General features: G+C 34.2%; 1 long non-coding RNA gene across 6 annotated transcripts; it reads left to right on the forward strand.

Annotated features, from left to right (window-relative positions):
- The first annotated feature begins 435 nt into the window (after positions 1 to 435).
- LOC124520214 (uncharacterized) lies at positions 436 to 17249 on the forward strand. 6 transcript variants are annotated; one of them, XR_006964281.1, is made up of 10 exons: positions 436 to 585; positions 1588 to 1670; positions 4422 to 4567; positions 4757 to 4977; positions 5863 to 5947; positions 6691 to 6753; positions 9627 to 9679; positions 15100 to 15494; positions 15598 to 15670; positions 16621 to 17249. It is a non-coding gene; the product is annotated as an uncharacterized LOC124520214 (long non-coding RNA). The 6 variants fall into 6 exon arrangements; XR_006964279.1 differs by having other exon boundaries at positions 15100 to 15670; XR_006964278.1 differs by lacking the exon at positions 15598 to 15670.
- Positions 17250 to 20046: the final 2797 nt, after the last annotated feature.

Below are 20046 nucleotides of genomic sequence, written 5' to 3' on the forward strand. Positions count from 1 at the left end.
TTAAAAGGTTTAGCACAGTACTGCACAAATCCTAGAACATGCTAAGGTCAGTGTTAATGTCTATATGGATGCTATAGTGAGTTGCATTTTGTGGAGGTGTTTGGGGGTAGTTACTACCTACCATGCAGGTAGTTGGCCTTTTTGAAAGGAACACATTGGCCTTTCCCAGAACAAATGTGTTGTGGCACCCGTTTTGGAAAATTCTGTGCTATCAATTGGCATCCACAAGATAGCAGTATTCTGTGTTTGAAACAATGACATATAATTGAATTATTGTTTGGTAAGCTTGACTTTGGTATATGAACACGTAGTTTTCTTGCTCATGAAAGTAACGAACATGGAAAAAACGTATTTCAAAAGGCTTAGTTGCCAAAGGAAATGAAGACATAGTTTGTTACAAGAAGAAGGAAGTTGAAATGGGAAGGAGGTTGTTGTGAGTGCGCTATGGAGTCTGTATGAAGAAGACTTTCTGAGCATAAATTCCTGAGAAGTTGGGGAGGATGGGCTTCTGAATACAGATGGGTGAAGTGGATTGGGTAAGAAGAGAGACACCAGGTCTAATGTTGCCTAAAAGAGGGAGGAGAGGTAAGGACAGATATAAATCTGTTTGCCACGGATGGCTTCTGATTTCTCTGTAAAATGGGGTCAGTTATAAATCAGTTTCATTGGTACAACTTTGGAGAAAGGAAGGGGTGTATGTCCGTGTGTGTGTTAAAGTAGTTCAGAGGACAAGTGCAATTTAGCGGAAAGAACCTGGGTTTGGCTTCATGAGAATAGATTGTATTTTGATCCTTCACTGTGTTGTTAAATGGCATTACTTGCACAACTGATCTACTCTCTCTGACCTTTGGTGTCTTCAGCTTAGAAATAAGGAGATCCACCCAGATAAATTCTTCTTAAGATTTAATAAGCATATGAATCATCTGGGAGATCTTATTAAAGTGCTCTTCCTGATTCAGTCAATTTGGGACAGGGCCTGCAATTCTGTACTTCTAACCAGCTCCTGGGTAATGTAATGCTGTTGGTCCATGGAACATACTTTGAATTGCAAAAGCCTAAATAATCTGATCACCAAAATTTTTCTACATTTCTATGTAACTGTTATATACTGAGAGCCGGCATATCAACTTCTCAGACTACCATGTGTTAGGGGTCTTTTGTTGTTGTTTGGAGACTTTACCAATATATTTCACACCATGATGTAATAATAAATACCCACATATTCATGTTAGAGTTCAAATCTGTGTGAACTTCAAGTAATTCTTAGATGAATACTATACTACAGCCAATATAATAACATGTGAAAACACATATGAACTATTATAAAAATATTTATAATAAATAAATATTTCTTCTCCTAGTCCATTCTTCTGTTTCTCTCTCTATCCTGTCTTCTTTTCTCCACCCCCCCCCCCTTTTTTTTTGGTGCCTAAGACCAGAACTCAGAGGTAAGAGGATTAAACCACTAATGGTCATAACTTATTTATAACATGTGTAATCTGTGGATAATCAAGAGGTGATGTAATAAGATCACAGTGGTGTAGAAGATTCTGCATTGAAATTGATACCTTGCTTGCTTCCTTGTAGGAACTGAATATAAAATAGTCCTGGAAACAGATTGTTTGGTCTGAGTATATCATTGAAGACCATTTCAAATCAGATATTTTCAGGTAAGTATTAAAAATATCAATTCACCATAATTAAATGCTGCTTATATTTAGTTCACATGTGTCAAAAACAAGAAAAATATTTTATTTTTCAATGAGAAAGAAGCAATTGTAGTCCCCATATTATGAGCAAGTCCATGCAAATGTAGAAGTAGAGATCAGATTTCAGCTTACTACCAGATGTATACTTAATGTCATCAGTCGACATCTTTTATATACTTTGTCTACATATTGACATCTACATTAATATTACAGCTGTGTCTGTACCCCAAATGAGTCCCCATGTTAGCAGCAATAAACAAAATGTACCTGGCCCCTGAATCTACCCACACAATATAGGAACTCAGCCTTCTGCAAAAATACCTAAATTATTTCTGCAGTTTTTCATGATTTCTCAACAGCATTTATAGTCTCTTCATGTTCTGCTCAGGCTCTTTCCTCACTGGTTGTTCTCTGAATAGCTGGTTGACAGCAATATCTTTCCAATACTCTATCAGCACTCTGCAGAGAAGGTCAATGTCTAATCAAGAGAGCACGTTCTTTGTGCCCCCAAAGCTGCAGTGACTCAACTAAGAAAGAGAAAAATGATGTTACCTAAGAAAATAACCAAAGTAAGACTGATACCAAAACTAAGTTGTCAAAGTATATGAAATACTTACATTTTATTGCATATACTCACTAATTAGAATGGTGTCCGAGTTTGCAGTACTGAGAATCAGTTTCAAATTCAGAAATTCAAGAGAGATGAGGTAAAATGCCATGGGTAAAAGGTCATAAAATCATAAAAATACTAGCTTAGAAAATGTTGGCAAAATAAAATCCATGCATTGTACTTTCCAAAATGAAAATATCTTTAAGAGAGTTGGGCCTTTGTGAAGCTCTTAGAGAAAATGAAAATGTGTTTGTAAGATTTGTTGTTTGAGGTTACTGGGGACTCTGAGGAGCAGGAGAGAATGTGGGCATATGGGATCGAGCAAAAGACCTTAGATGGTAAACAAGAACTTATTAAGTACCTGCTGTGATGCATTAGTTGGAAAATTAGCTCTATTGGTTATGGCATGATGCTAATGAGCCCAAGGTTGAGTGTTCCCCATTGACTTCGGGGTCAGTTAGGTGTGCTCTTCAGTGGCCTCTGATTACAAGAAAGACTTGGCAAGCTAGTTACATGTGCTGCTCAGGCTCAGGGTACAGAGCAAACATGGCAACTCTATATACCCATAATTTCTACTGGATGCACGCTCTCAAACCATATGCATTTCAGGGCCCATTCCAGCAACATCGGGATATATATAGTCATGAATAAAAACAAAACTACTTCTCTTAATAGTTGTTTTATTCATATTTTTCTTTGATGTTAGTGTTGGAGAATGCTGCAGTGAGGTTTCAAGAAAGCATTTTGTTATGTATAAGAAGTCGCACAAACGATTATATACTTTAACTTAAGAATCTCTCCTGAAAATTTAGCATGGAAAATAATTTGATAACTAAAAAAAGTTACATGTATAAATTTATTGTGGAATTGTTTATGTCAGGCAAAAATTGAATGCGAGCTAAATGAAATGTCAAATCATAGAAGAATGGCCTTTTCAGTCTTAGAACATTACTGTATAGAATGTTATGCATGAATAAAATAAAATATAATTATGGCAATTGAAGGAGAATATAGGAAAAGCTTATGAGAGAAGGCTAGAAGAAAAAAGCAGCACAAAATGTTAAGTACATTATGAATACTACTTTTGAATATTTTAATATGAATACAATTATTTGAGTACACATACAGAGAAACTAAAAAAATATAAGAACCTCGTTGAGAAAGAAAACAGTTGGGTTCAAGTGGTGGCAGGCAGTAGAATTCTACAGATTAGGGCTCAAATATGTAGGAACTGCAGTCATACAGGCATGGTTTTGAATTTTAGCTCCTCTGTTTACTAGTTATGTGACTGTGGGTCCATTATTTCAACATTCTGTACCTCACTTTGCTCATCTGTAATTCTGGGATGATAAGGATAATTAATTATAAGTAACTATTACTATTATTCTAATAAGGATTATTATTACCCTAATGAGGTTATTCTAGCCTTATATGAATGTTTGACTATAGGATGAGATCATTTATGGAAGAGCCCTGGTCATATACTGGTACTTAATGTATATTTACTGTTATTAAAGCAATGATAGCAGTAACTATTATTTTTGTCATTAATAATTTTGTGTTTTTCCAGTTTTCACTTTTTAATTTTAACCATGTTAGCAGTAAATATTTATTTATTTATTTATTTATTTAAGTTTATTTATTTATTTTGAAAGGGAGAGTGAAAGCATGCAAGGTGGGTAAGAGGGAAGGGAGAGGAGAGAGAGAGAGAGAGAGAAGGAGAGAGAGAATCCCAAGCAGGCTCCATGCTATCAGCACAGAGCCTGACTGGGGGCTTGATCTCACAAATTTTGAGAGCAAGACCTGAGCTGAAACCAAGAGTCAGATGCTGAACCCACTGAGCCACACAGACACCCTTAGCAGTGATTATTTAAATGTTTATCCTTTGTCAGGTGGGGGCCAAAAGCATGCACTTTGGAATCAGGTATACCTGGGTTTGAAACCAGCCATATAATTTACTAGTTACTCTGTATTTAGGTTCAGGAACTCTGATATTTCTGAGATATCTTGATGTCTTGATATTGAATGGCTTAAATGCTCAGTTGTCCCCTCCTTTGTCCGGGACTAGTGGATTGCTCACACAGCTTGTCACTTTCCTACAGGGCAACTCCTCACTCCGCGCTCCCAGTTATAAGTCTCCAGAGGGTCTGGGAGTTAGAGGGAAAGGGCTGTTTTAAGACATTCCACAAGTAATCCTGCAATGGCCAAGAGAGACAATTTCACACCTGCCTCTTCAAGTTGACTTTGGGTAAGAAAAAGATAAAATAAATAGCAGCCCTTTGTAACATAGCATAAAAAGACACTTGACATTTAAATCAAAATGTTATTAATATCTTAGCTTGTTTCAATAAATGTTAAACAGAAGTATATATATTCAGATATTTTCTCATCTCATATATTTTGAATCCACAGTCAAATGTTTTCCTTTTATATTCAGACTCCCATACCTTTTTCCATTTGGAATCGCGTCAATCAGTTTTACAGCTGAAGGCAGTGACGTGCTGACAGAAGGTGAATGCTACGCGATCTGCTTTATGATTACATTTGCTGTTTACTGCTCTAAAGTTTGGAGAAATTATTTTCTTTTCAAACTGGGAATGAAAGCTTCATAAATATTAATCTCAGTTAATAATATTGTGGGAACCCTGGATGCCAGAGGTAAGTAGCACTCAGTTCATGACATCTTAGCTTGACAAGGGATCAGTTTTCTTATTTGGGGATGTGAGTCTGTCCTTGATGTTTATAAACTGGTTCTTGGAACTTCCTTTCTTCTCATGACACCATGAACCAAAATGTAGTGATTTGCCTTTTTCCATTTCATCCATGAGAGGTGTTGTCTTTTTTTTTTTTCCTTTTTTTGGCCTTTTCTTTTCTTCCAATAATTTTCCTTCTGTTTCTTAATTATTTGGTTCCCACCTCTGTTTATAGATTATATTCCACCCACTTTAGAGTCCATACTATAAAAATACCCAAAGTTTCATTTTTGTGTCTGAAGGACACAGTGTTAAATCTCCAAATACAAATATATATTACCTGAGTAGCTATTGTTACCTGACACCATTGTCAGAACAGAATTCATTTATGTCTGTCCAAATCAGCTTTCTTGATGTTTTTATATCATCACAGTTCTAAACATAGATGCAAAATCTCTGTATCTTCTAGGTTTAAAATTTCCTATTTTTCTTCATCTAATTCAATCAATTATTGGTTCTTATTTTTTGCTTATAATGCTCTTAAAATTTCTTTTTCCTAGAATGGTTGAAGAATTATATTTAAAAACTGGGAATATTAACATCTTAAACTTATGCTTAAATGATATAATGGCCAGCCTCCAAGATGGGTCCCAATGCTATCCACATCTTATATTAATGTCCTTATGTGATTTGTTTCCACGTTTCATTAGGCTAAGTTTGAGTGGTAAATAGAACTCAGCAGAATTGATTGTGTGTCACTTCTGAGATTCTGTCATAAAAGACACTACAGTTTCCATCCTGGCCATGCCTTTTCTCATGCCTTTTCCTCTTGATTCATTTCCACCATGAGATAAAAAACTCTACAGAGAAGTCCATGTGGCAACTGGTCTGAGACTACTGTCCAAAGCCAGTGGAGACCTACTGCCAGCAGTCAAGTGAGTGAGTTTGGAAGTAAATCCCTCATCCTCACATAAGTCTTTTGGTAACTATAGCCCTAGTAGACAGCTTGTTCACAGCCTTATTTGAGACTCACCTCAGAGACACGTAGCTAAGCTTCTTCCAAATTCCTGACCTGTAGAAACTGTGTGAGATAATAAATGTTGGCTTAAGCTAAGTTTTGGGGTTAAATGTATCAATAGATAACTAATAAATGACTTTCTAATATAAAAATATTTATATGATTCATTGTCTTGAAACAATCAAAGAAGGTAGAGGGGTCCAGCAGAACTCTGCTGAAGTCATACAGTCTTGAGGAGAAGAGTCTGCCCCCTGAATGGGGAGAGGGGTCAGTGGCCCTGGCATGGACAATCTCTACTCTTGAGACGCTATCAGAAAACATAAAGGATTAGAGTCAGAAGAGATGTTAAGAGTTATCTAAGTTTACCCAAAGCAACCATCTCCCCTGTAGCCTTTTGGAAAGTGACTGAAAGGATCTGTAAGGAAGAGATTTTCCTAGGATTTTTGAAAGTTATGTGGTAGCTGTGGGAGGATTCAAGTAGCAGCTCAAGCTCTGATGAGAAAGACGAAGAAGTTGCTTCTTTACCTTTTAATCACAATTATAAAACATTAACTGACAACCTATACATATCCAGATGATAGATCTGGTAAGCTACTAGCACACTGTGTAGAATAGCTGGTGTACAGAATGTTTTTCTTCTAAAACAAAGTATTCTTGCAGTGTTTCATGTTCAAGAATATATTCATCAAACTCCAAGAGTTTTGGCCAGACTTCAGATAACAGGTAAGCATCCATCAAAGAAAGAAAGACTTCCTCGGAAATAGGCCTAGTTGCTAAGTTAGCAGCATATGCTCAATATAATGCCACCTTGCAGAATCCAGTGAAAACTAAAGCAACATCAGTCTCCATGGTACTTCTGATTATATAAGAGCTTTAGCAGTAGCCTTATGAAATTGTTACTGGTGTTAAACACACACCAATAGCATTTGCCAATGGAATAGCTCAGAAAGCATGAGAAAAGCCGTGTAGAGTTTTCCTTACATACCACAATGTTTTGGACTTTTGTAAGTAAGAAATTTGTTAATTTTATTGATCTATTAAGATATTAGTCATTGGAAATGAACTGAACTTGGATGTCTGATACAATATATGTAGTTATGACTTTCTTCATGTCGGTTCATGTGTTGGGAGTGCAGGAACATCTTGTCCACCCTAGAACAATTTAATAAAAGTACACAAATTAGAAAGCTTTTCTAGTGGAATGACTTAATGATGCCAAATGCTTCTGCCTGACTTTTCAAAAAAGAGTTTCAGAAAGTGTGCAAGACTTTCAGTCTTTGAATGAGAGTTCAAATGGTTGACAAGGCACTTTAAGTCAAACATGAGTAATAAAGGTGAAAGTGTAATTGAAGAAAGATGTACACCCATGCAAAATAAAGTGAAGATAAAACTGAAACCATATATATGGCCAATTAATTTGTCATTTTGGCTGATCTTGAGATATAGACCATTGATTCAACATATATGATATTATTAAGAAATAGGATGGACATTTTGAAACATTTATTTCTTAAGACGGAATAAGTAGAACATAGTAAAAATGGTTTAAAGAATAAATAATATAGAAAAATATGGACTCAGTAAATCTTTTTGCGGTATGTTTTGTAAACCATTAGAAATGTACAGGCTGATGGATTCTTGTGATTGGGATCAATAGTCTAATTGGTTTTGTCATATGCACCTTACCTTTCTATTTTCTCTCTTGGCTCCTGTGATATTAACATAATTGAGTTTATTCTACTCAGAAGTTATACAAAAACTCTTTTTGAATGTTTTAAACACTAAAGAAACTGGGTCCATCACAGAACCATCAACACTGTTTTCAAACAGAAGTTTCAAATCATAGCTATCACATGGGAATAACATTAAAAGGGATAGATTTTTATGAGACCACAATTAGTATGTGTAGTCACAGTAACTTGAATTATGCATTTTCTCTTGAGGATACATGTTGATGGATGGAAAGACAATTATGATCAGTGGGTAGAAGGTGAGGCCCTGACCTCTAGTTTGTAAGATAGTATCAATTAAAAAGACACCAACTACTCCTTGAGAAAGGCACAAACGGATTCGTCAAAACAGAAAAGTCTCAATCACAGTAATTCAAAGTATATGAAAAAGTTATATTGCATCTGACAAGAGGATCGTGATTTTGATTCAAGGCATATCTGATCAGTACATTTCACAAGACCCATCAGCTGGCTCAGAAACCTTGGAAGGGGAATTTAACATATAATAAATTCACTTAAATGTACCACTACATTTTTCTACTGGGAAACTGTGTTAAGCATAGAAGACACATAAATTCCAGATTTGTCAAGTGTGTGGAGAAACTGTTTTAGTCAACATGGCAGAAGGGTCATTGTGTAAAGGTAGACAATTTTTCTATATTTGAGATTTTTGGAAGAATTTTGTAGTATTTTGTGGATGAGGATTTAAATCCATTGTTAACAAGAACTGAAATTTTAACTCTTTGATAAAATTAAAGTTATCAATAGCCAGACTAAAGGAAATGATGGAAGAGTAGAGTTGTAAATTTATAGGAAATACAGATACAAATGAGGCTTTTTGGTATGGGTTTAATATTTGGAGGTTTTAGAATTAATTTCTGCTAGCCATATCTTCAGTGTTCCTTCCTGTAGAAATATGTAACAATAATATCATCATGCTTAGTTTATTACCTGGTTATGGAAGCCATATTTAATTCTGAGTTTGTTTACATTTACTGGGGCACATTGTAAAATTTTACAAAACTATTTTTATTCTCATTTTTTTAAATTTGGAATTCTATGTAAAACTAGAAAACACCATGTATCCTATGGTATGTTTCATATATTTATATGTTATATTTTTTAAAAATCAAAATAATCAAAACTATAATATTTAACTGGAATGATTGACAAGATTTTATTCATGGGATCTCATTCTCCATGTTGAAGCACTGGGGAAATACAATATTGTCCTAAGTTGATTTTATTTTTCTTAGTAAAAAATACTCCCCTTCCCCCCAAAATGGAATTCAATTGTTTTCTGGCATTTCCCTCAGTCTCTGCAGTAATACTTGGTATAACCACATCCCTAAATTGTTGTAAATTGCCTAAGAGAATCAGACTGAAAGTTGTTTGAAAGTAAATCAATTTCAGATTTCAAAACCATTCCAGCTCTACTTTCAGTATCCCAAATTTGTTAAAATTTAATCTGCAAGTGAAATTCTTGATTTTTTCAAAAATTTGGTACATATGGTTGAGATTATCTTTCACTGTATTCAGTAATAATTTTCACAGTAATTACAAACTTGAGTGATTTTAAACACTATTTTCAAAAAAGTAAAAAATAAGATACAATGGTAAAGTATTAAATATTTGCTTTCTCTATTAAAAAAACTTTCTAATGAGTTGTGATGGAATAAGAGAGTTTTACCATTTTTCAGTGAGGTCTATAAACTGAACCATCAGAAATTAACTGCAAGTGTTCTAGAAGTGTTGCTGGATCTTAGCCTGCCCTCTTCAAATGGTAGCATTGATCATTTCCTCTGGAATACAGGTAGATCTAATTAGAAATTAATCAAAATGATTAACCTCTGCATTTTTTTTCAGCCAATGAGTCACTTTAAAAGATGTCAATGGAAAGTCCCAGGAGACCATCTTAGGTAAGATTTTCATTTGAAGTTAAAAGTACACAGAAAATTAAAAACTAGCAATTTACTAATCTAAAATATTGCCTTATTTTGGAGTATAATAGCACTGATAATATTAACAGGTTTACTTCATTTCCTGCAAGAAGCACATATGTACCATAACATATACTTGCTAGTAGAAGTAAAATTTGTTATTCTATAATATAAGAGTATGTGGACCTATATGTCTCTTTGGAGATGGAAATATAGATCAAATCAGCCCAAATTATTTTTCTTGTGTCTGTAATTTGAGCTGATAAATTAAAGGATACATACCCTAAACCAGTGATTCTCAAAGTTTGTTCTGTGTATCAAGTGTATAAGCAGCCCTTGAAACTTGTTACAAATGCAAATTTATGGGCCCACCCCAGATCTCCTGAATTAGAAATTCACAGGATCTGAGCCAGCAATCTAGGTTTCAGCCAGCTTTCCAAATGATTCTGATCCATACTCAAGAAAGAGAAACATTGTCCTAAGCCAACACTGGGAAAAGGGTCCCACTAATAAAGGTGGCAATTCTCACACTTTTCAAATCTTGAATGTTGAAGAATCTTCCCACAAAACTCAAATTCTTTAAAATCTCCAAAGCAAAGATTATAACAGCTTTTGTTTTTAAGCTCAGTGAATTAAATTCAAATCTTGAATTTTAAAACTCAGGTACAAAGCCAGTGGTAGGGGGATTCTCTAGGGAATTGGAAAAACCAGGGTGGGGGTTCACATGATTTGATCTCAATAAATTCTGGAGATTAGTTCTTTGAATTTATCATATGTGGACCTGTTTTTATTAGTTTTCAATTCTAAAGCAAAATGAGGATTGGCTATTTTAGAATTTTCCACCCAACTATGACATATGTGTCAGTAACACCACTGCAAAGACTTTTCCTTATTTGAATCCTGTAAACAATAGTTAGAAGGTAAGGGATTCCTAATGTCTAAATACAGTTTGAAGTTCTGTTCATTTTGGGGTTCTTTAACTCTGACTGATAATGAACAGAAGATAATAATGCATTGCACTTTTATATCTTAGCCATGACTCCGATTGTGTAATTTAATGGCCAGCATCGCCTTTATGGTTCAAAATGGATTACTCACCTTGTATCTGTCTTTGTTTTTTCTTGTTGCTATGTTGTGTGTGTGTGTGTGTGTGTGTGTGTGTGTGTGTGTGTGTTTTGGGGTGGGCAGGGAAAGAGAATTTAAACTCTTTCCATTTTTTTGCATATATAAGGAAAACTAAACCTGTTAGTAATTTAAATCCTATGAATATTTATATTTGTATTATGAAACTATATGTTTTATAAAAATTTGTTAATATGGAAGGTTATTTTTTAAAACTTTTAAAATATAGATTTTTCAACTGAGTTTCTCTTTAATTTCTTTTTTGATAGATGTCAAAGTACATTTCATTATTTGTATATTTTTGAATATACAGATCATTATTTTTACCTAATATTGTTTGCCTAATCTTGGATGCATTCATCTTGTGGCTTTTTATTTCTTTACGCCTTGTTAACCCATCGGTGCAAGCTCAGGGAATTCCTAAGCTTATTCCCCACAGTAAATAAAAATATGTAACTCGTGACCTCACCTAAACTCACATACTACTCAAGTGATTAATTAGCTTACTTCAAGACAGGAGCTGGTGGTAAGCAACTCCAATTGCTCATGAAGGTAATGAACTATAACCACGAATGTCCTTCAGTACCACCTGAGGAATTTAAATATGCACATGCACTTGCAGAGCTCCCCCAAAAGAGTTTTCAAGTTTCAAAGCCCAGGACGTTTTGATTTAATTCATGGTAAGAAATTTTCATTTAAAACAAATAAATGGGCAATATATGATCCATTCGAAATTGGAGAAAATTAAAGAATCTAGTATGTGCTGCCATTTTCAATGTTTTGCTTTTCTGGGCTTGACTGGGAGGACTCTCACAACTAGTATTTTGGTTTCCTCAGATCGTTCTCCAGTTATTCAATCCATTCTGCTTTTTGATTTCCAGGTATCCCCAGAACATCAGGTGGTTGTCTTTTTCCGACCTTCAGAACGTTGGAGGTTTCACTTCCTCTTGTGTTGTTTCCCTTTCCCAAATTACCTATAATATGAGTGGCTCTTTGTGAATAGAAGCAGAAACATATGTTTAGTCCACCGTATTTAATCAAAATTAGAATTAGCGTGACTCATCCACATTTTCTTTTCTTTGGGTGGAAAAAGCTTTTCTTCTTGATTATAATTTTGCTTTTGTTCTAATTGACCAATAATTCTTGTAGTTTAGACTTATTTTCCAGTTTAGACTGGAATTATTTCCAGTTTAGACTTATTTTGTTCATCCTCTATACATAGTTTACTTTTGATTGGTTTTAATCTTTTTTTGTGTGTGTTCAAAGAAAGGTTTTTCAATTGTTCTCAGGTTTTCCTCCACCCTCTCTTCAGATTGCCCACAGTGTCAGTCCCATATCTTGCTGTCTACAATGTAAATGTTACTTCTACTATTTTTGGTCTCCTGCATTCTGTCTCATCTCTCACCCACCACTCTATCCTCCTCAGACTATTTTTAAGATGCTCCGCCCATAAGTATTAGAAATTGAATGGTCTTTTAACATCTAAATGTGTGGTTCAAGTCTAATATTCCTCAGGTTCTATCCAGAGTTATGCCCATCTGCAGGGTAATACATCTCACCTTTTTCCTTTTCCTCAGGCACATGTATTTGTTTCTCTCTATCCATTACTAGTAAAAAGAGATCACCTTACCAGCCATTTACCAGCATATAAGACGACTAACCTTGATGATACTCATAATAATCTTTCACATATATCTATTTCTCTTCCCAAATACTTCTTAGTCCAGTATACATGGTCTAATAGCCAAATAACCAGTGTAGCTTTTTTTGTTTGTTTGAGATGCAGTGGAAAACAAGAAAAGAACACAAAGAATAATAATAAACAAAAACCATAGCCTAGTTTTCTGGCAGTTTGAACTTTTGGTTAATATGAAAAACTATCACAGTCCCTTTTATCTTTTCCTCTACCTATAGTACTTTCATTGTTGAGATAATGTCTCCTAAGATACAATGTAAGCCCTGTGCGTGTGTGTGTGTGTGTGTGTGTGTGTGTGTGGTCTCATGAGAATCATTGAGTTCAAACTGATAAGAGGATATGAATGGATGTTTTGCATAGCACATTAGCCATAGAGCTGGGAAGACTAATGCACAGGCTTTTGATTGGTAGAGTCTCTGGTTCTTTGAACCAGAGGGCAGGTGAGTGTGTGGTACTGTCTATTTTGGTGGGGTTGGAAGAATAAAGAGTTAGGAAAGAAGACATGTTTCATACCTTTTGTAGGAGTATATTTCTAGTAGCAAAATATGTTAACTCTGAACTGTCATTCAGTTTTAATCTATTGTTCTCTTTGTTAAGTAATCTATTTACTTTTATTTTGGAGATGGATTAATTGTTGCTTTAACTGCCATTTTGTTAAGTTTTGTCTTTAATTAGGAGGAATTTGGAATTGGTTATATGAGGAAAATAGACATCACTTTTATAGGGCTATATGTTAGTATATGTAATCAAAGCATACAGAACAATACTATGAGTTAATCACTGCTCAAAAATCCAACATTTATATTTATGGAGTAATTCGTTGTTGTGGGTGAGCGTGGCATTTGAGATTGCGCTTTCCCAAACATTGGAGTGGCCAAATGTCTGAAATAGGATTGGCATTATAATCATTTTAATGAAAAATGGGACCTGAATATTGAACTGCTTGTTAAGATAGTTGCATTATTATAGGACAAAATAGAAATAATTTTTTTAAAGACAAGTAATTCTAAATTGGATATATACTTTAATGTCTGAATCTTTCCTTTGACTTGTCCTTTCTTTTAGAGGAGAATATTGTACTTCAAAAATTGAGGGAGGATATTGGGCCCTGAATGACTTTCTGGCTTTTTAAGTGTTCCTCAGACAAACCACATGTGTTCCTACTAGGGTATTTGGGTTTACTGTTTCTTCTGACTAGTATACTATTTTTCTAGGATCAATTCCATCATTATCCTACTTTCTGCAAATTTATGTCAAAATATTAATTCCTCTGAGAGGCTTTCCTGGATCATTATGCATAAAACTGTATTTTCCCATACCTACTCACTTTCAGTGTGTTTTTCTTTGTAGTACTTATCCTTTCTTAAATTATATATATGTTGCCATTATTAATCTTTCCACTACATATACCTTTCATAGGATGATATTCTTAGTTCTAGAATAATGACATCATGTAATTTATGATAGTAGGCACATAGTATATACTCAGGCAATATTCATAGCATTAATGAACTAATGAGTGAATCAATATCATAACTGAATGACTTTCATTTATGGTCCTTAAGTGGCCTTAGAAATTACTGTACTGTCCTCCCAGAGGACAGAAAACACAGCCAGGATACAACACCATGTAGTCAGTAAGGTAGAAAACATTAGTGGACAGAGCTATATATTTACAGTCCAACTTACAAATAGGCTGCATTGCAAAATATTAATTTTCCTTCCAGCATATTTTTTGATTCTGAAACAGTGCAACAATAAAAATTTGTTCCCCAACTGACTCTTAAAAAATTAACCTATATTGTAGCTGAATTATAATATTAATTTCCCATTTTTTTCTTACTGTCGCTATGGAGATTGTTTCATTTAGGATCTCAGACCCTCTATAAACATATGTCCACTTCCGTGGACAGTGGCCAGGATAGTTCTAATATGTATTAGACCATCCAGAACTGTGAAGATCAAGGCCTTCCAAATGCTCATATTTATATGCATGGGTGAAAATTGCTGCAACTGAATTATGTCATTTGAAGAAATACTTTGGCATAATTGCGATTTTAGACCAGCATATACCAAACACTTAGAGTTTTATGAAAGAAAGCCATGAAGTTTTCAGTCTCTCCTTTGTGCCAATAGCCCAAGAGATCTTGCTTCACTCCAGATAGTCTTGTTCATTGGTTCCAGGTCTCCACTGCTCAGAACTCCTATCTCAGCTTCCTACTTTCATTCTTGCAAGTGTTTTGTACTTCTTGACTGGTATTGTGTCCTCAGCTTGAGGCTTATACTCTAAGAAATTTAGAGTCAAATTGACCCCTTAATTTTTCTGCTTCTGGTTGCCTAAGATACTTCCATACTCTGATTCCTCAGAACCTAAGGCTTGACAATTGTTAACATTGTGGGTATTATGTTTCATCCCATGTGGCTGAAATTGGAGCACCCAGAAGTATAGTCAAATGCATTGAAACTATCCAAAGTAGTCTACATGTTTTTATCTTTATAAATAACAACCATGCCAGTATTCATTTATTTCAACTCTTCTTTGATTCTAGGGTGGTTATTTTCTGTGTATTTTGTCTTTCAGCTCCAAAAGAAAATATCCCCACTCGATGCTATTTTGCTGGTTGAAGGGAGAAGATTTGTCCTTCTCTTAAGCCAACTACTAAGGGAATTCCTTAATCCCCTTCTCTAAGCAGCTCACTCCATCTGTGCTGACAGCAGAATCATACTGCTGTGGATATAGCAAGAAAGGATTTTGATTATGATGATTTAAGAAAATTCTATCCATATAAAGTTTCCATAGCTTGGGAAATTATTGAATTTCTAAAGTGATATCATATTATTTTTATTTCTCATTAGTTATTCACTGTTTCAGTTACCTGCTGTCACCATAAGAAGCTCCATAAGAAGCAAGTACAGAATCTCAATAGAGCATATACAGCAACAAGCATGCATTGCTCATATTCCTGAATTGATCAGGTTAGAAGACTACTTATCTTGGCTGGGCTCTTTCATAGGTGGTATCAATAGGCTGCTGGACAATCTAGGATGACCTTGGCTGGATTTGCTCATACACTTGTAGGTCAGCTGGCTGACTCATGAGTCTGTGGATTGGTTCTGATCAATATGATTCATCTTCCTCCGAGGAACAGTAGGTTAGGGCAGACTTATGTTTTTGTTTGTTTGCTTGCTTGTTTGTTTGTTTATGGGAATGGCAGATAACAAAAGAAAATATCTCTAAAGTCCAAGCTCATTTCATGCCTCTGCTTATATTGCATATGCTAAAATCTTTCTGTTCAAAGCAAACAACATGGCAATTCAAGAGCTGAGTGGGAGGACACTACAAAGTTACATGACAAAATCCTTAGACACAGAAAGGGTAAAGAGTCAGGGACATTAATGCATTAAATTACCACATTTATTGTACACATAGAAGGAAGATATTTAAGGAGATGGACATTGCAAGTCCAAATAGTATAAAACATTCAGAAAAAAAATTTGTAGTATTACCTCTTGGAAGTCTTCTAAGCGAAGTCAAAACTGCTGGTACAGTTGGTGAAGAGACATATCTGAGGGAAAATTGCTACTCCCATGAATTGCTTTCTGTTAGGAAATCAAGATTACCTAAGTTTTTGTATTAGTTCTGTTTTCAGAACAAAGTATAGATCTTCTGCAAATTATGATAAGATTATTTCCAGTAATTCATCATAAATTGAAAATGACCCAATTTTATAATGTATTTACTGTACCTAACCGATCAAACACCATAGCTTAGCATGGCCTACCTTAAATGTACCCAGAATATTACAGCAACCTCGCTGGTCTCAGGGGTTAACTTGCTTCATGTTAACACAGTCCTTGCTTGTTGCATTAATGTCCTTGATCTGTAACAGACTGAATTTACTTTCTTTGAGATTTGCAGACTACTGGCCTTGGGGAATAAAGGACCAGAATGTTGCCAGGCCACAGAGGCCAGCAAGTCTGTTTCGTATTGAAACAGATTAACTCAATAATCTTTTAGCAAAATGTTTTTCTTTTTTAAGATCGCACAAATGACTTTACTGGCTTCCCTTTGTACATCTGTAGACCTTGCCCTCTTTTGTAGAAAGAACAGAGTACTCTTGTACAACTTCTGGGTACCAAGGAACCAGACTTTCTTGCACAACCTCTGAGCACCGAGATGATGCTGTAGCTGGTGTTAAGTCTGCAGGAAGTGAAGAAATGTCACAGATCACTACACTCCCTTAACCGATTGAACACCTTTAAAAATCTCTGGGCCAGGCAGAAACCTGAGAGTTGGCCTTTGGACAAGAGCCCAACTTCTCCCCAGATAAAGTCTCAGCTTCCTGAATAAAACTCATATTCTTTCCCAATCAAAACTCATCTCTTGAGTATTGGCCTTTCCAGCGAGAGGCAGCCGAACTTGGGTTTTGGTAACAAGAACACTTAGGTTAACCTACAATTGGACAAAATCATCTAACACAAAGCTTATTTTATAATAAACTGTTGAATATCTTATGTAACCTTTTTAATACTGTACTGAAAGTAAGTAAGAAATGGAATGGTTGTATGGGTATGGAAAGGTTGTAAGTGTATTGGTTGCTTTACCCTCATGATCAAGTGGCTAACAGAGTGCAGCTTGCCCGCTGCTGCCCAGCATCTGGAAGAGTATTTCACTGCCTTATCACCAGCCCAGGAAAAGATCAAAATTAAAATTTTAAGTACTATTTCTAATTGAATGCGTATTGCTTTCACACCATCATAAAGTCAAAAAGTCAAAAGTTGAACCATTGTTAAGTCGGGAACCATCTGTATGTGTAGTTTGTTTTTGGTTTAAAAAAATATTACAGGAGTGCTTGGGTGGCTTAGTTGATTGAGCATCTGACTCTTGATTTTGGCTCAGGTCATGATCTCAGGGTCTTGGAAATGAGCCCCGGATCAAGCTCTGTACGGAGTCTGCTTAAAATTCTCTCTCTCTCTCAAAAATAAAAACAAAAATTCAAATTCAAATTAAAAAAAAATTAGAACCCTAGACTGCTAATTGGGGATGATGAAACATTCCAGAATTAGATAATAGTAATATCTACACTATTCTGCGAATATACTAAAAATCACTAAATTATATACATTATGAGGATGAATTTTCAGGTAGGAGAATTAATCTTTATATAAAGCTTTTATTTAAAATTTGAAGAATTTTTAATGTTATTGTGAGAAATATATTGTAAGGAATTATATATATATATATATACACACACACATATATATATTTAATTTCCAACTTTTAATGTCTGGATATATGAACAATAAAGAAAAATGTTTTTGTAATTATTTGTTTTATGTACAATTTTGAAATGCTTTCCTAAAACTGATTTTGATGTAGTTTTCAAGTAAATGCAGTATAAAACCTTAAAATAAAACTAAGCAAAATAATGTGACTTAAAGTCATAGAGAAACATAAAACACTACAAAAAAAAAGCATATTATTATATTAAGCAAATGGGTGAAGTTTATGACTTGCAAAGTATTAAATATACTGTTAACATATTTATCTATTATCTAGGCTCCCCACCGCCTGCCCCAACTTCCATTTATGGTGAATCACTAACAGCATAATAACATTTTTATACAAAACATAATACAAGAGCTCTGTGAAGTGCATAATAAATACAAAGTACAGGTAGTGGGAGAAGGATAGGAATATACTGCTGATTAGGACAAGGTCTCTGCCTTCAAAATTGAAGAATATTTTAATACTTAGGTTTTAATTAAAAAGTTGTTTTCTGGATTTATTTTTGTTATTTTCCTGGGTTCTTTACATAATGAGCCATTTAATTAGAAAAGATGTTATTTATGGATTTTCTGACATTATACTATAAAGTAAATATCTGCATTCTTAAATTGTGATGCTAATGTTCTTCCTTAAATTTCTCAAAAAAAATTGATGTGATATTCTCATAACAACCTTATCATCTACACAGGTAAAAGTACTTGAGCAAGCTTTTGTTACTTACAGTTATGAGACTGCGGTATGAGTCTTCCATTAGAGAGAAGTTCATAAACTAAATATGCCAAATTAAACTAGGTTTTGTGTACATAAATATCATTATTTTTAAAAGTGTTATGAGTATAAATTAGGCTGATAATTTGACTTAGATACTCTGAGTATCTTTCTTTTCAGATGATTCGGCAAAAATAAAGGCCCAAATGTGCCCGTTTGAACACAGTGTGATTGTCATTTTGTAAGCCCAAATGGTCAAATACTGACAACTTTGTGTGGCTTAAACAAATGAAAGCGCTACTGATAGAGGATATATTGAAATACACAAAGACATGTTTGCCATTTCTTCATGAAACTGGATTTTCTTTTCTATATTAAGAAGATATTAAGTAAAGTCCTGAATTGGTTGGCAAGAAATTACATCATGGTATAATCCCTCAAAATGACGATTCCTGGATACAGAATCAGCATTTCTATTCATCTATCTTTGTGATTTTATTACTAACAATAATGTAGATTTTTTTTTGAAGACAACTTATTTACTGCAATCAAAACCTGTGCCACTCTAAGTGGATTTGCTGGGTTACTATCTAATCCAGATTCCCTCTCAAAATTAATCTAAACCTGAAAAGAGGAGGGAGAAGCAAATACAGGGCAAAATGTTGTATTTAATATGAAGATTTATCTTGAAAAGAGTATTATAGGGAGAATCATTAAAAATTACTGAAAACATCATTGAAGTTTATCAAGCTTTGGAATAGATCATCACCACATAAGCTGGTTCGAAGCATGACTTTTCCAGTTAGTATAAATATCTTAATTACTTTCTGCATGAGTTTTTAATCTATATAATATTAGTCATAATATAATTCCTCAGCTTCATTATATATATAATGAAGATTAAATATGCAATATTTAATTAAATGTGTAATATATGTAATATTCAAAAACACTTGCAAAATAAAAATAATGTAATAAATTTTAACAACTACTATTTTTTATTAATTTAAAGTTGCAACAGTGCAATCCCCTAAAAACTCTGACAAAAACAGTTTATGTAACTTTATTTCAAAGTGGTATACACTACAAAAGAAGAAAGAAAGTGGCTCTATTTTTAAAACAGTAGCATAATGTACTACATTTTACATTTATAATAATTCTACCATCTAGAAGTTCTTTCTCCCAGGTTTTATATGTAGGATTGTGTTTTCAAATCTCCCTGAAAGAAAGCTCATTCAACTGTACATTTTCAAATTTATGTATAATCAGAAATATTATCATAGCCTGAAATATCTCTTTTCTTCAATTAACTAAATTACTTTTATTGTACCACAACATATGAATAATCTTTTGCCATTCACATTGAAAATAAGCATACTCATACAGTAAGTTGTCTATCAATAACTATAATCTGCATGTTAAGTATAAACCAACTTATTGTATTAGGGGAGATGCTTGTAATTGAATACACAACTCAAATTGCTAAAAAAACATTTATTATCTAATATAACTATATTGTGCCATTGGTCC

The sequence above is a fragment of the Lynx rufus genome, unplaced genomic scaffold (genome assembly GCF_022079265.1).
Source record: "Lynx rufus isolate CCGP_SWC_20201006 ecotype Redwood Valley unplaced genomic scaffold, mLynRuf1.p SCAF_3, whole genome shotgun sequence".
Classification (NCBI taxonomy): domain Eukaryota; kingdom Metazoa; phylum Chordata; class Mammalia; order Carnivora; family Felidae; genus Lynx; species Lynx rufus.